This window comes from Euprymna scolopes, chromosome 8 (genome assembly GCF_053919585.1).
Source record: "Euprymna scolopes isolate OS-2025 chromosome 8, ASM5391958v1, whole genome shotgun sequence".
Lineage (NCBI taxonomy): Eukaryota > Metazoa > Mollusca > Cephalopoda > Sepiida > Sepiolidae > Euprymna > Euprymna scolopes.
This window is the reverse complement of record NC_136489.1, coordinates 74,995,116-75,007,248: the sequence shown is the minus strand read 5'-3', so window position 1 is coordinate 75,007,248 and position 12,133 is coordinate 74,995,116.

Here is a 12,133-nt window from a genome sequence, read left to right as displayed (position 1 = left end):
CGGCTACTTCTGATTTTTGTACACGCGCTATACGTGCTATGTCCTACTTGTTTTACTACTGTTTTTACTACTTGTTTCTAATCGACAACAAAGGAAAAGAGAAACATACCATGCAGAAAGCACTTTGATATAAAAAAAATGCATTTTAAACAAATGAAGATGTTTTTTTTATAAAATATAAATGGTACTTGTCATAATTCTTGTGTAAGATAACATGGTCGTTATTAAAAAAACATAAAACTCATTAAAGAAAAAGTTCGTAGAACATTATAATGAAATAGTTTTAAATAAAAAACATGCATGTATTCGATTACCATGTTATAGCAAAATTTAAAGTAAATCAGAAAATTAGATTTTTAAATTACCAATAACATACGTATGTTTACTTATATATATATATATGTATATATATATATATATATATATATATGTATGTGTGTGTGTGTGTGTGTGGGTGTGTGTGTTTGTGTGGGTGGGGGTGGGGGTGTATACTAGCAAAAGTATCCGTTGTTGACTGGGTTTAAAAACAGCCTACAGAAAATTGAATCTGATTTATGAAAGTATGATAGGTTATTAAAAGGAAGTGCTGTAAAGAGATAGCTTCGAATTTCCCCCAAATTCGAAGCTATCTCTTTACAGCACTTCCTTTTAATAACCTATCATACGTTCATAAATCAGACCAAAGCAAAATATGATGAAAGTAAAAATAAAATAGATAAACCCCATAATTTATTATACCATATCTGTTTACATTGAAACACTTATCACAATATTCTGTGGATCTATATTGAAAAACCTTGTGAAACTTTGTGACATATTTCCATTCTATGGAGGTCAGGCGCGAACGAACACTCCATAATTTTATTATACCATCCCTATTAAAGTTAAAAAATACTTATCGAAGTATTATTATGAACATCTATATCAAAAACCTATGTAAACGGTTTTTCCATACTTTGTGGAACAGGCGCGTTCACAGACCCCACAATTTTAATGAATCGGTATGATGCCAGATCAAACATACCTATTCCTCTGTCTCGATACATTTCTAGAATTATATGTGATCAGGTTTCTATAATAATCAACCATATAGGAGCCTATCCTTAACCAGACACACACAGACGTTCAGATTTATATTATATATATATATATATATATATATATATATATATGTTTATATATATATATATATATATACATATGCATATATATGTGTATGTGTGCGTGCCTGTGTGTATGTGTGTTTGTATGTGTGTTTGTGCGTGAGTTTAGTCGGTGCTTACAATTAATAGTTTTTGCAAAATATTGATTAACATTTTCATATAATTGATGTCTGAATTCATAGGAATTTCGAGAATAAAATTCCCTCGCTGTGTTGCATAACATGATTCTATTCTGCGTGTTTCATATCCTAGAATTTTAATATTGGAATTCAGAAATAAATTTTATTGATGAGATATAGCATGTACATAGAATTGACAACAATAAACAGATACTTATATTTACTTATGAATAAAGTCAAATATCCTTTTGCCCTGAAAAGTCTTTATTTGTGTTTAGTAGCTTTAATATTAAAGAACATTTTATCGAAGAAATTGATGAGAATCTCTAAGTGTATCAGAGAACATTCATTATTTATGTTTATTCATGAAGCTTGTATATTTAAATCAGTAGACGTTATATAAATGCATAAATAACAAATTCGGTCAGATGCTCTTCAATTTAAGACAAAACGGCAGATTCGTTTTCGTCCTACTGTTTATATATTGCGCATCGCCGGAAACGTTCATTGCCTTATTCTGGTCATTGCCCACTTCGCCTGTAGTTGTCTTGATCTGCTGATATTCTGAAACCTAATATGCGAACGCCTTGTTTCATTACGAGATTGAATATTGATCACAACGTTGAGGAAGAATAGATATTGAGAGACAGAAAAAGGGCATAGAAAAAAATAAACAGTAAACAAGGGCAGAAGTGACTGAGGGAAAGATGCAAACGATACCACGAAATATAGAGCAATTGAAGATATTAAACCTCTTTTAGAATAGAAAATGAACGCATGATGAATTAATATAGTCGGTTACAAAACGGTTAAAATAATAATTATATTTTACGGCGTAGTTTTTTTTTTTTTATTAAAAATGTTATTTATTTCCTTAACCTAAATTAATGATACAATAATGTGTATCATATTGATATGCAAATTTGAATGTAGTATATTATGCTCCTCTTTTCATATCGAAAATATCGTAATTAATTATCATATGCATTAGTCAGTTCTATATGGGGAGGAGTCTATGCATTCACCAGATCAGATTCCATTAAATTACTAGAAAAACAGACAGGGAGATACAAAGAAATAGTCTTGATCGTTGTTGAAGCCTGACCAATAGTGCGAAACGCATTAGATTTGTGACTCGTTTTTAGAAGCCGCCTATCATATTAGATTGGTGTTTGATAATTTTATTATTATAAAAAAAATGGAAATATAAATATTTTGACAAATTATCTGGTTAGATTAAGAAATTAATGAACACATTTTTTTAATAATTACTGTTAACAGTAGCTAGCCTGTATATCAACAGAATTTGACGTACAGCATTTTCGTCCTCTGACAGATGATACATTGCAAACTCAAAGTAAATATAATAAACCCATTTACAATTTTCTTACAATGAAATGTAAGTTATATGAAATCATTTTTCTTTATATCCATTATTGTTTAAAAAAAAAAGTTTTTATACATCCAATAGATAAATGAAATATGTATAACGCGTATATGTGTGGATTAAAAAAAAAGGTCTGACAGACTATACCTATTTTGCTCCCATTCTTTTGCATAAATTACATATACCAACTATGTATCTGTTTTTTAGAAACATGTCGCTATATTGATTTTCTTACATTCTCTTATCATTCAAACATTGTAGTATTTAAATATATGAAACAATCTTAGTCTTACTAAATTAGAACTGCTTTAAAGCTTGACCACTAACTCATTTTGAAACCAAATTTCAAAAAATATTTACAGTTCATATATCACCTTTCTACTTATAGTTGAAATAAAAAAATCAATTTCCGTCACTAATACTAAATTTATAACAAACTTATAAATGTTATGATATCCTTCAGAAAAAGCATAACGCGATGGACGGTTTATCCAAAATAGGCTGGTGCTAACCATAGCGACAGTTTCAACATAGGTTTTTAAAGACGATTTTTTCTGATTGTCTGTTGGTTATCATAGAGCTTTCTTCATCGTCGAGAACTTAATAGATATTAGTAGTAATATCGTTCGCAAAAGGAAGAAGTATAATTTTGAAAATCTCGCATATATATATATATATATATATATATATATATATATATATATATATATATATATATATATATATATATACGTAAACATCGTATTTGGGTTATATAGAAACAGTTAACAGAAGTAAGGCGATTGACATAATAGAGCTGATAATATTTCGCTTACGACTTCGTCCGTTAATTCTGATTCTTTATTTTTACCGTACCAGTGTTTATTATATTTTGCTATAACGTCGCTCATTAATTCTGTTTTTCCATTTTTGTTCCATTTTTCAATTTACTTACTTTATTACGTCTTTTATTAGATTTTTATTTAGTCAATTTAAGAATTTGGAAATATTTTTTTATTGATTTTTTGCAATGCGCCTGATATTGAATATAAAGAGAAAATATTTAAAACAAAATAACTTGGAAACTTCATGCATTACATAAGAAAATGCGGGCTTCAAAAGTAATATATTTAAGATTAAACATAGGAAAGTATAGGGGCTTGTTAAATCTGGAGAAATGGAAAATACAAGATATTGTAGTAAAACTATTAATATATAACTTAAAATATTGCCGCATAAGGATATTTGAATATTTACATGTAACACAATATATAAATCTTTAACGCTGCAATATTTTATGTCATATATTTATATCTTTTTACTAGAATGTATTGCCTTTTCTTTACCGGTTTTAACAAGTAGGCCTTTAACTTCTCTAAGTTTAATTTTTACCATATTACTTTGTATGCTCGCATTTTTCTATGAATATATATATATATATATATATATATATATATATATACGCATATACATACGCATATTTATACTTATCAATTATACATTCATATAGGTTCAATTATTTATGACTATTTGAATGAATTTGAACTGAATTTCTACGTTTCTTAGATTCATTCATATGGACAGTCAATAGGTCAATATACATAAGAATAAAACGACTCTGCAATATGTGTAAGTTATTTGCCATGAATATATATTGAAAAACATACGTTAAAGATGTATAGTCTTGGAGTTTTTTTTTTATAACTAGTCATAATAAAGTCACCGTATTAGGTAGCTTCCATAAATGCATACCGGTCCTGACATAATTTTATTGATCATCAATTATTACGATAAAACAGTATTTCTTTTACTTTAAACAAAACCGAATATTGGATCAGCTTTTACTAGTAATATAGACCAAACACCACTCAAAAAACTCCAATAATTCCCAGATCTCGCGGATAAGTATCTCACTTCAGATTACTTTTTTAACATATTTATATCACTGATAAAATGGCGGGTGTTCCCCTGTTATTTTTATTCACATCCTGCAAAATGCGAACATTATTTTGTTATTCACAGAGAATCAATGTTGGGAAGGGTTCGGATACCTAGTTTACAAAATTACCACTCATTTATCAATTATTAATATCATTTATGGAACTCATTCTTCATATCTGTGTACACTGCCAATTTTGCTATTCTTTACTTTTATTTGTGAGGTTTATTCAAAGGTGAAAATCTTAACAAACAATACTTCTGTATTCGTACTAGGACTTAAGGGACGTAAACTATTGACGGTGAGAAAAACAAGAAATGCTGATGATTTAAACATTTGTTTTAAAAAAATATAATATGTTTTCTTTGGTGGCGATAAAAGAAACATTTGTACATCCATGCAGGCATACACACATATGAACGCATAATAGACACACACACATACACATATATATACACACATATATATATATATATAAATATATATATATATATATAAAATCTAAATTTAATTATGTAGATTTAAAACGTAATGTATTGTTTGAGCATAAATAATTTGCGATTTTTCTCCTCGGTACATCAATTTTAAATGAATGCTCCCCTATTGGAGAAAATATTGAAAGCAAAGTAAGTGTGAATAATTATAATGTTTTCTTTATTAAGAAATAAACTCATTATGAAGTTCAAATGATTGTGTAAAAGAAGACCCCTCACACGACACGTACGCCCCCATATATATATATATATATATATATATATATATATATATATATATATATATATATATATATATATATATATATATATATATATATATATATATTTAATCAGATAAAATAGCCCACAGAAGCATAATTGTTGTTGTTTTGAGTTTACAAGAATAAAAACCTATTTGGGGAGGTAATATTTTTATATAATATAATCCTATCAAATCATTTTTATATAAAAAATTACTTTGGATTTTTATTTTCTCTAATTGTTACTGTTTCAAAGGCAATCCATAAATAACAAGGATATCCGGTTTTAACATTCAAATTATTATGATTTATTATATTTTTTAGCTATTAGAAATATTAATTTTTACTAGTTGTCTTTTACTTTACTATGTATATATATATAAATATATATATATATAACTGTAGACGTATGTGTGTAAATATTTAATAGGTAAACTCTTAAACTACTGGTCACATATCACTGGAATTTCCAGGAAACAATAATCATGCACCAAGGGTGGTTTATAGAGTATAATATATTTGCTTATATGCATGTATATCGTGAACAGACATCGGCAAATTTAGATGAAAAATGTCCATTTTGTTTTGTATTCGCAAGCGCGTACTTACGTTTGTTTTCTCAGGCTGGAACGATTGGTTGTTTTTTTTTATTTATTTCAATTCCAAATGATGACGCCAACTCATTTTTAATGCCTTTGTATTAAAAAAAGAAATGATACGTAAATGTTACTCGCGGGTTTCAATTTGTATATATGAAAACAAATCTATATATATTTTTTAGGTCTAATATTTACTTTATTTCATACATATGTTGAAAACGATTGGGGTGACACATGAAATAGGGGTCATACTAAAATAATAACGTAATCATTTAGGAACCCATTCTTAATATGGAGAGGGGAAGGTCTTATTGGAATTATTCTGTACTTTCACTTAACAATTTATTGAATAAGAAACTAATATAAGCTCTATTTTTGTTTAATATTAGTTAACATTAAGTATCTGTTCCTCAATCCAATTTCTTGATTAGTTCATTGCAAATTAAGTGTTGCCTAATCACTTACTGTACTTTTAAATATTTATTTTTGAGTAGCATGAATATTTAGGCCTTTAGAGTGTAGTACCCATGTTAAAAATACAAACAGTTTTTAATTAAATTAGTATTAGTAAACATTATCTATCTGTTTCTCGATCCAATTTCTTTATTAGTTTATTGCAAAGCAAGTGTTTCCAAATCACTGAATGAACTTTGAAATATATATTTTTTGAGCAACAGGAATTTTTCGAAGGGACTTCTACAGTGTAGTGCCCATATTATAAAAATACAAACAACTTGTAATGAAAGCATGTATTTCGACAATTTACTAAGTCATTTTCCGTCACGTGTTTGTGATGGTAGGTGGGACAAGCATGATTATGTTGATTTTAAAAGTATTCTGGAGGCCGCCAGGGATTAATACACCTTCTTTTTTAGGTGAGGTTGGAGGGTTGTGAATTAGTGTCTGTACATTCTACCAAGAATTACCACCACTATTTTCTGTTTATGGAGAAGGGGCTAGTAGATGGTTTCGCTGAAATGATGCATCATAACCGATGCCACATTTTGATCTTAACCAAAAGGCTAAGTAAGCATAATATAGTTTTCTACCAGGCATAACGTCATTCTAAACAAAAATACAAAAAAAAACCGACACATCATCTATTTTAAGAGGTGGGGGCGGAATATAGAGTAAGTGTCGGGGATGGCTGAAGCAGTTTACGTTCTCAAAATTACTTTATTAAATATATAAAAGCTGAAACAGTCTACGCTTTAGACATTACATTATTTCGTGTATGTTTTCAACATTGGGGTGGGGGATATGGAATCAGTAAAGGGAATGTCCGAAACAGTTTACGAATAGTTATGGGTAAAAGTACTATATTTCATTCATATTTTTACAATGGGTGGGGGATATAGGGTCAGCCCCGGAAATGGCTGCAACATTTCACGTTTTAGACATTAATATATTTAATGCATATTTTAAACAGTGCAATGGGAGATAAGAAATCAATACCGGAAATGGTTTAAACAGTTTACAATTTAAACATTACTTTGTTGCATGTAAATTCTAAAAATACATTATTACATACTTATTAGTTTTTAAGGGAGTGCGATAATAAATTAGTTAATTGATTGATGTGTTTGTAATGAAATAATCGACCCAGACAACATATTAGAGTTATTATTTACGTACGCTGAAGGGGGGATATAATGTGGGTTAGAATTATAAAATAAATGAGTGTTGAACTTAGTAACGTATCCAGGAATTATGAAAAATAATGAAATGTTAATTCTTTAATTGATGATTTTGTGATAAACTAATCGGCCCAGACAATATAACAAAGTTTTTTTTTTTTTTTTTTTTTTTTTGTAAGGCGGGATTTTCTATGTTACAATTCTTAAAATAGTATTGTCGAAATTAGTAACATATCCTAGAATTATGAAAAATGATGAAATGTTAATTAATCGATTAGTGTGTTTGTAATGAAATAATACACCCAGACAAGATATCAAAGTTATTCTTTTCGTAAGAGGAGAGGCGATAATATCGGTCAAAATTATAAAAAAATAATTGTAGAAATTCCAAGAATTGTGAAAAATGATGAAATGTTAATTAATCGATTAGTGTGTTTGTAATGAAATAATTAACTAAGACAATATATCAAAGTTAATGTATTCCTAAGGACAGCAGGCGATAATGTAGGTTTAATATTATCAAAAATTATTGTCGAAATTAGTAAAATATCTAAGAAATATGAATTTTCATGAAATGTGAGTTAATTGATTGGTGAGTGTATATTAAAATAATCAACCACTACAGTGTATCAATGTTATTCTTTTCGTATAGTTGGGCGATTATGTAGGTTAAAATTATGAAATATGATTGTCGAAATTAGTAACATATCCAAGAATTATGAAAAAATGATGAAATGTGACTTAATTGATTGGTGTTTGTTAATGAAATAATCGGTCCCGGAAATATATCAAAGTTATTATTTTAGTAAGAGTGGAGCTATAAAGTGAGTTAAAATTATGAAAAACGATTGTCAGAATTAGTAACAACACCCAGAATTATCAAAACTGGTGAAATGAAAGTTTATTGGTTGGTGCGTTTGTAATGAATTGATCGGCACAGATAATATATCAAAGTTATTATTTTCGTAAAGGAGGAGTGCATGATGTGAGTTACAATCATAAAACATTATTTTCGAACTTAGCAACACCCCCAAGAATTATGTAAAATGATGAACTGCTAGTTAAACGATTAATGTGTTTGTAATGAAATAATCACCCCAGATAATATATCAAAGTTTTTACTTTCGTAAGTGGGGTGGCAATAATGTGTGTCCAAATTGTGTAAAATGGTTATCAAAATTAATGAGCGATTCAGGAATTATGAAAAATTATGACATGTTAAATAATCAGTTGGTGGGTTTGTAAGGAAATAATTAACACAGAATACTCAACTTAAGTTAGTAAAGTCAAAGTTATTATTTTAGAAAGAGGTGGTGATAATGTAAGTTAATATCAGAAATATTTTTGTCGAAATGAGTAACATATCCAAGACTTATGAAAATTAATGAAATGTGAGTTAATTGATTAGTGTGTGTGTAATGATATAATAAAGCTAGACAATACATCAGATGTATGATTTTCGTAAGAAGGGTGATAATGTGGGTTAAAATTGTTTAAAAGTATTGATGAACTTAGATACATGCCAATAATTATGAAAATACATGAAATGTGAGTTAATTGATTGGTCTATTTATTATGGAATAATAGACTCATATATCGCACTTATCATTTTAGTAAATAGGTACGCGATTACGCGGGTTACAAATATCAAAAATGATTGGCGAAATTAGTAACATATCCAGGAATTATGAAAAATGATGAAACGTGAGTTAATTGAGTGATCTTTTTTTTAATAAAATAATCGGCTTAGACAACATATCACAGTTATTATTTTTGTAAAAAGTGGCTATAATGTGGTATAAAATCGTGAAAAATGATTGTCGAAATTAGTAACATATCCAAGAATTATGAAAAATCATGAAATTGTAATTAATTGATTAATGTGTTGGTAATGAAATAATAAACGCAGACAATATGGCAGAGTTATTATTTTCGCAGTTTTTGGAAAGAAACTAGTTTATTAGGCGCAGGAAACCTTCTAATCCACTAGTTTCTTTCCAAAAACCTGCTAGATTTGGACATCTCATCCGAGGTTCTTCTTTCCATAATATTCGGACACGCAGAAGATCAAATTTGATGTTAAATGACATCTTGCTTCTCATCTACCTTCAGAATATTCCTCGATAGTAGCCCCCTACTTCAGAGTGGCACTGTACCTTGTTTGGGGTGAAAATTGAATTAAATAATAATAAACAAATGATCCGTGTTTTTCACCGAAAAATGTCACACTTTATAATAAGGTGCGTCAGGTCAAATACTTTTACCCATAACTATCATACTTACTTCGCATAATATAGAGATATTTACAAAATCATTCGTTAGCAACCTGGAAAATTCCACATAAATCAACAACACACCGGCTTTTATTAATCATAATTTAATGGGAAGTACAGTGTCAATATTGAAAGTATTATTTTGTTAATAATTTCTCTGTGCTCGCGATCATATACACTTAGAACACAAGCACACTGCTACAAGCACGCACACATATATCGACGTATCTGTCTATCTGTATATATACCTATACATACAGGCACACACACACACACACACATATATATATATATATATATATAAAGTCACTGTATTTGTTTTTTCTCACGATCGATTAATTAATAGATCAATTAAACGAACCGTTTTATCTGATCTTTCGGTTCTATTGCCAAATTAACAATTCCGGTGAAGTGTGCAATAGTGTGTAAAACATGTTTATCTGCGCATGTAAGTTAGTGCGTATTGTTATAACGTGTGTGTCTATCTGAAAGCTTTAAAATTTATATGCGTATAGGTTTTGAAAGATTTCGAACAATGACTCGATAGATAGGGTTCATGGAAAAGGTAAGAAATTTTGGAAGCCAAACAGAACAAATATAAAAGCATGAATTCGTCGAGGTTTGGTGGCACAGAGGCTAATTACATGCACCCATGGATTTAAAAAAGTAAGCAAAGAACATATGAACATTGGCATACACATATACATATATATATATATATATATATATATATATATATATATATATATATATACAGCGGCACTGATGAGTTGTGAAACAACGAAACAGGTCTGTATGTCGATGACTAAAATATATTTTATATATATATATATATATATATATATATATATATATATATATATATATATATATATACATATACGTCAATTGAATAAAATCACAACCTACATGAACAGAAATTCACTTTTTTTGGCGTTAAACACTTACAGCTGTTTCTTGAAAGGATGGACAATTACCTCTCGTCCATAGAACTGTAAATCTATCATCCAGTCACTCCTCAGAGACGCTTACAACTATTCCCAACTAGTTTTTCAATCCGTTGTGAACACGTTTATTTTTTCAAACACACAAACACACACACACACACACACACACACACACACACACACACATATATATATATATATATATATATATATATATATATATATATACCCCTATTATACAGACAATATTGGTTACATATGTAAATACATGTTTCGGTTTCATCTTATTCCACAGAGGCCCAGTATATCAGACCGAAAAATGAGATGCACTTATCTTGCTCCTTTTTTACTGAGAATACGCTAAAATAGCTATGTACATATTTAACTGATATTATTTGTATAATACATATATTAAATAAATAATCCGTCTTCAAGCGAGCACTCATTAAGTTAGACATAATTTTCGTTGGATCTCTTCTTAGAAAATATACTGTACAACACTTGTATATATATATATATATATATATATATATATATATATATATATATATATATATAGTAATTTATAAAATATATTAGCGGGGTACCCGGCGTTGCCCGAGTGTTTGTTTCCGGGACGGGGGGGAGTTTTAAAAAATGTTATGGTAGGTAAGTAGGAAGGATCAAACCCGGAGTCATGAGTAAAAGTAGGAAAATAAAGTGTGAAAAAAAAAAACACATCTGCAACGTTAACAGTTCGGCCACCAAGAAAAGTCCATTCCAGTTGTTTAGGAAAAAAAAACGACTACGGTAGGTCGGCGCGAACGTGAAAATATAATGTGAATTGTCCAGCACGCTAACCACTACGCCACAGAGCACTGCAGCTTAGTTTAGTGAGTTTAAAAAACTTCACATGAAAGAACTACGAAGCCAAACCGGTGTTCTCTTCTCAACTGTTCCTTGTGAACGATCCCCAAACGGTGTTTAGTGGTGGCAGATGGAGGAGGAATTTATTAGAAAGAAAATATTTTACCACTTTCATTGATCTTAACCGATTTTGGCCGTGACATCTCAGCAGAAAAATTATAGAAATCTAAGATTATCGAGGAATTTGAGAAATAATAAGCCTATAACACACCTCAGATATTGTTCTGCCGTTTGTGCATATTATATTTGCATGAAATATCTTGATTTTTAATCCTATTAAGGTCAGACTCCGACGGGGAAAAATGAGTTCATTTTATTTATATAGAGAAGATATGGCGATTAAGCTACACTGAATATTCTGCGTTTCATCCAACTATAGGGTTCGTCAAGCCTGACGAATCCTATAGTTGGATGAAACGCAGAATATTCAGTGTAGCTTAATCGCCAT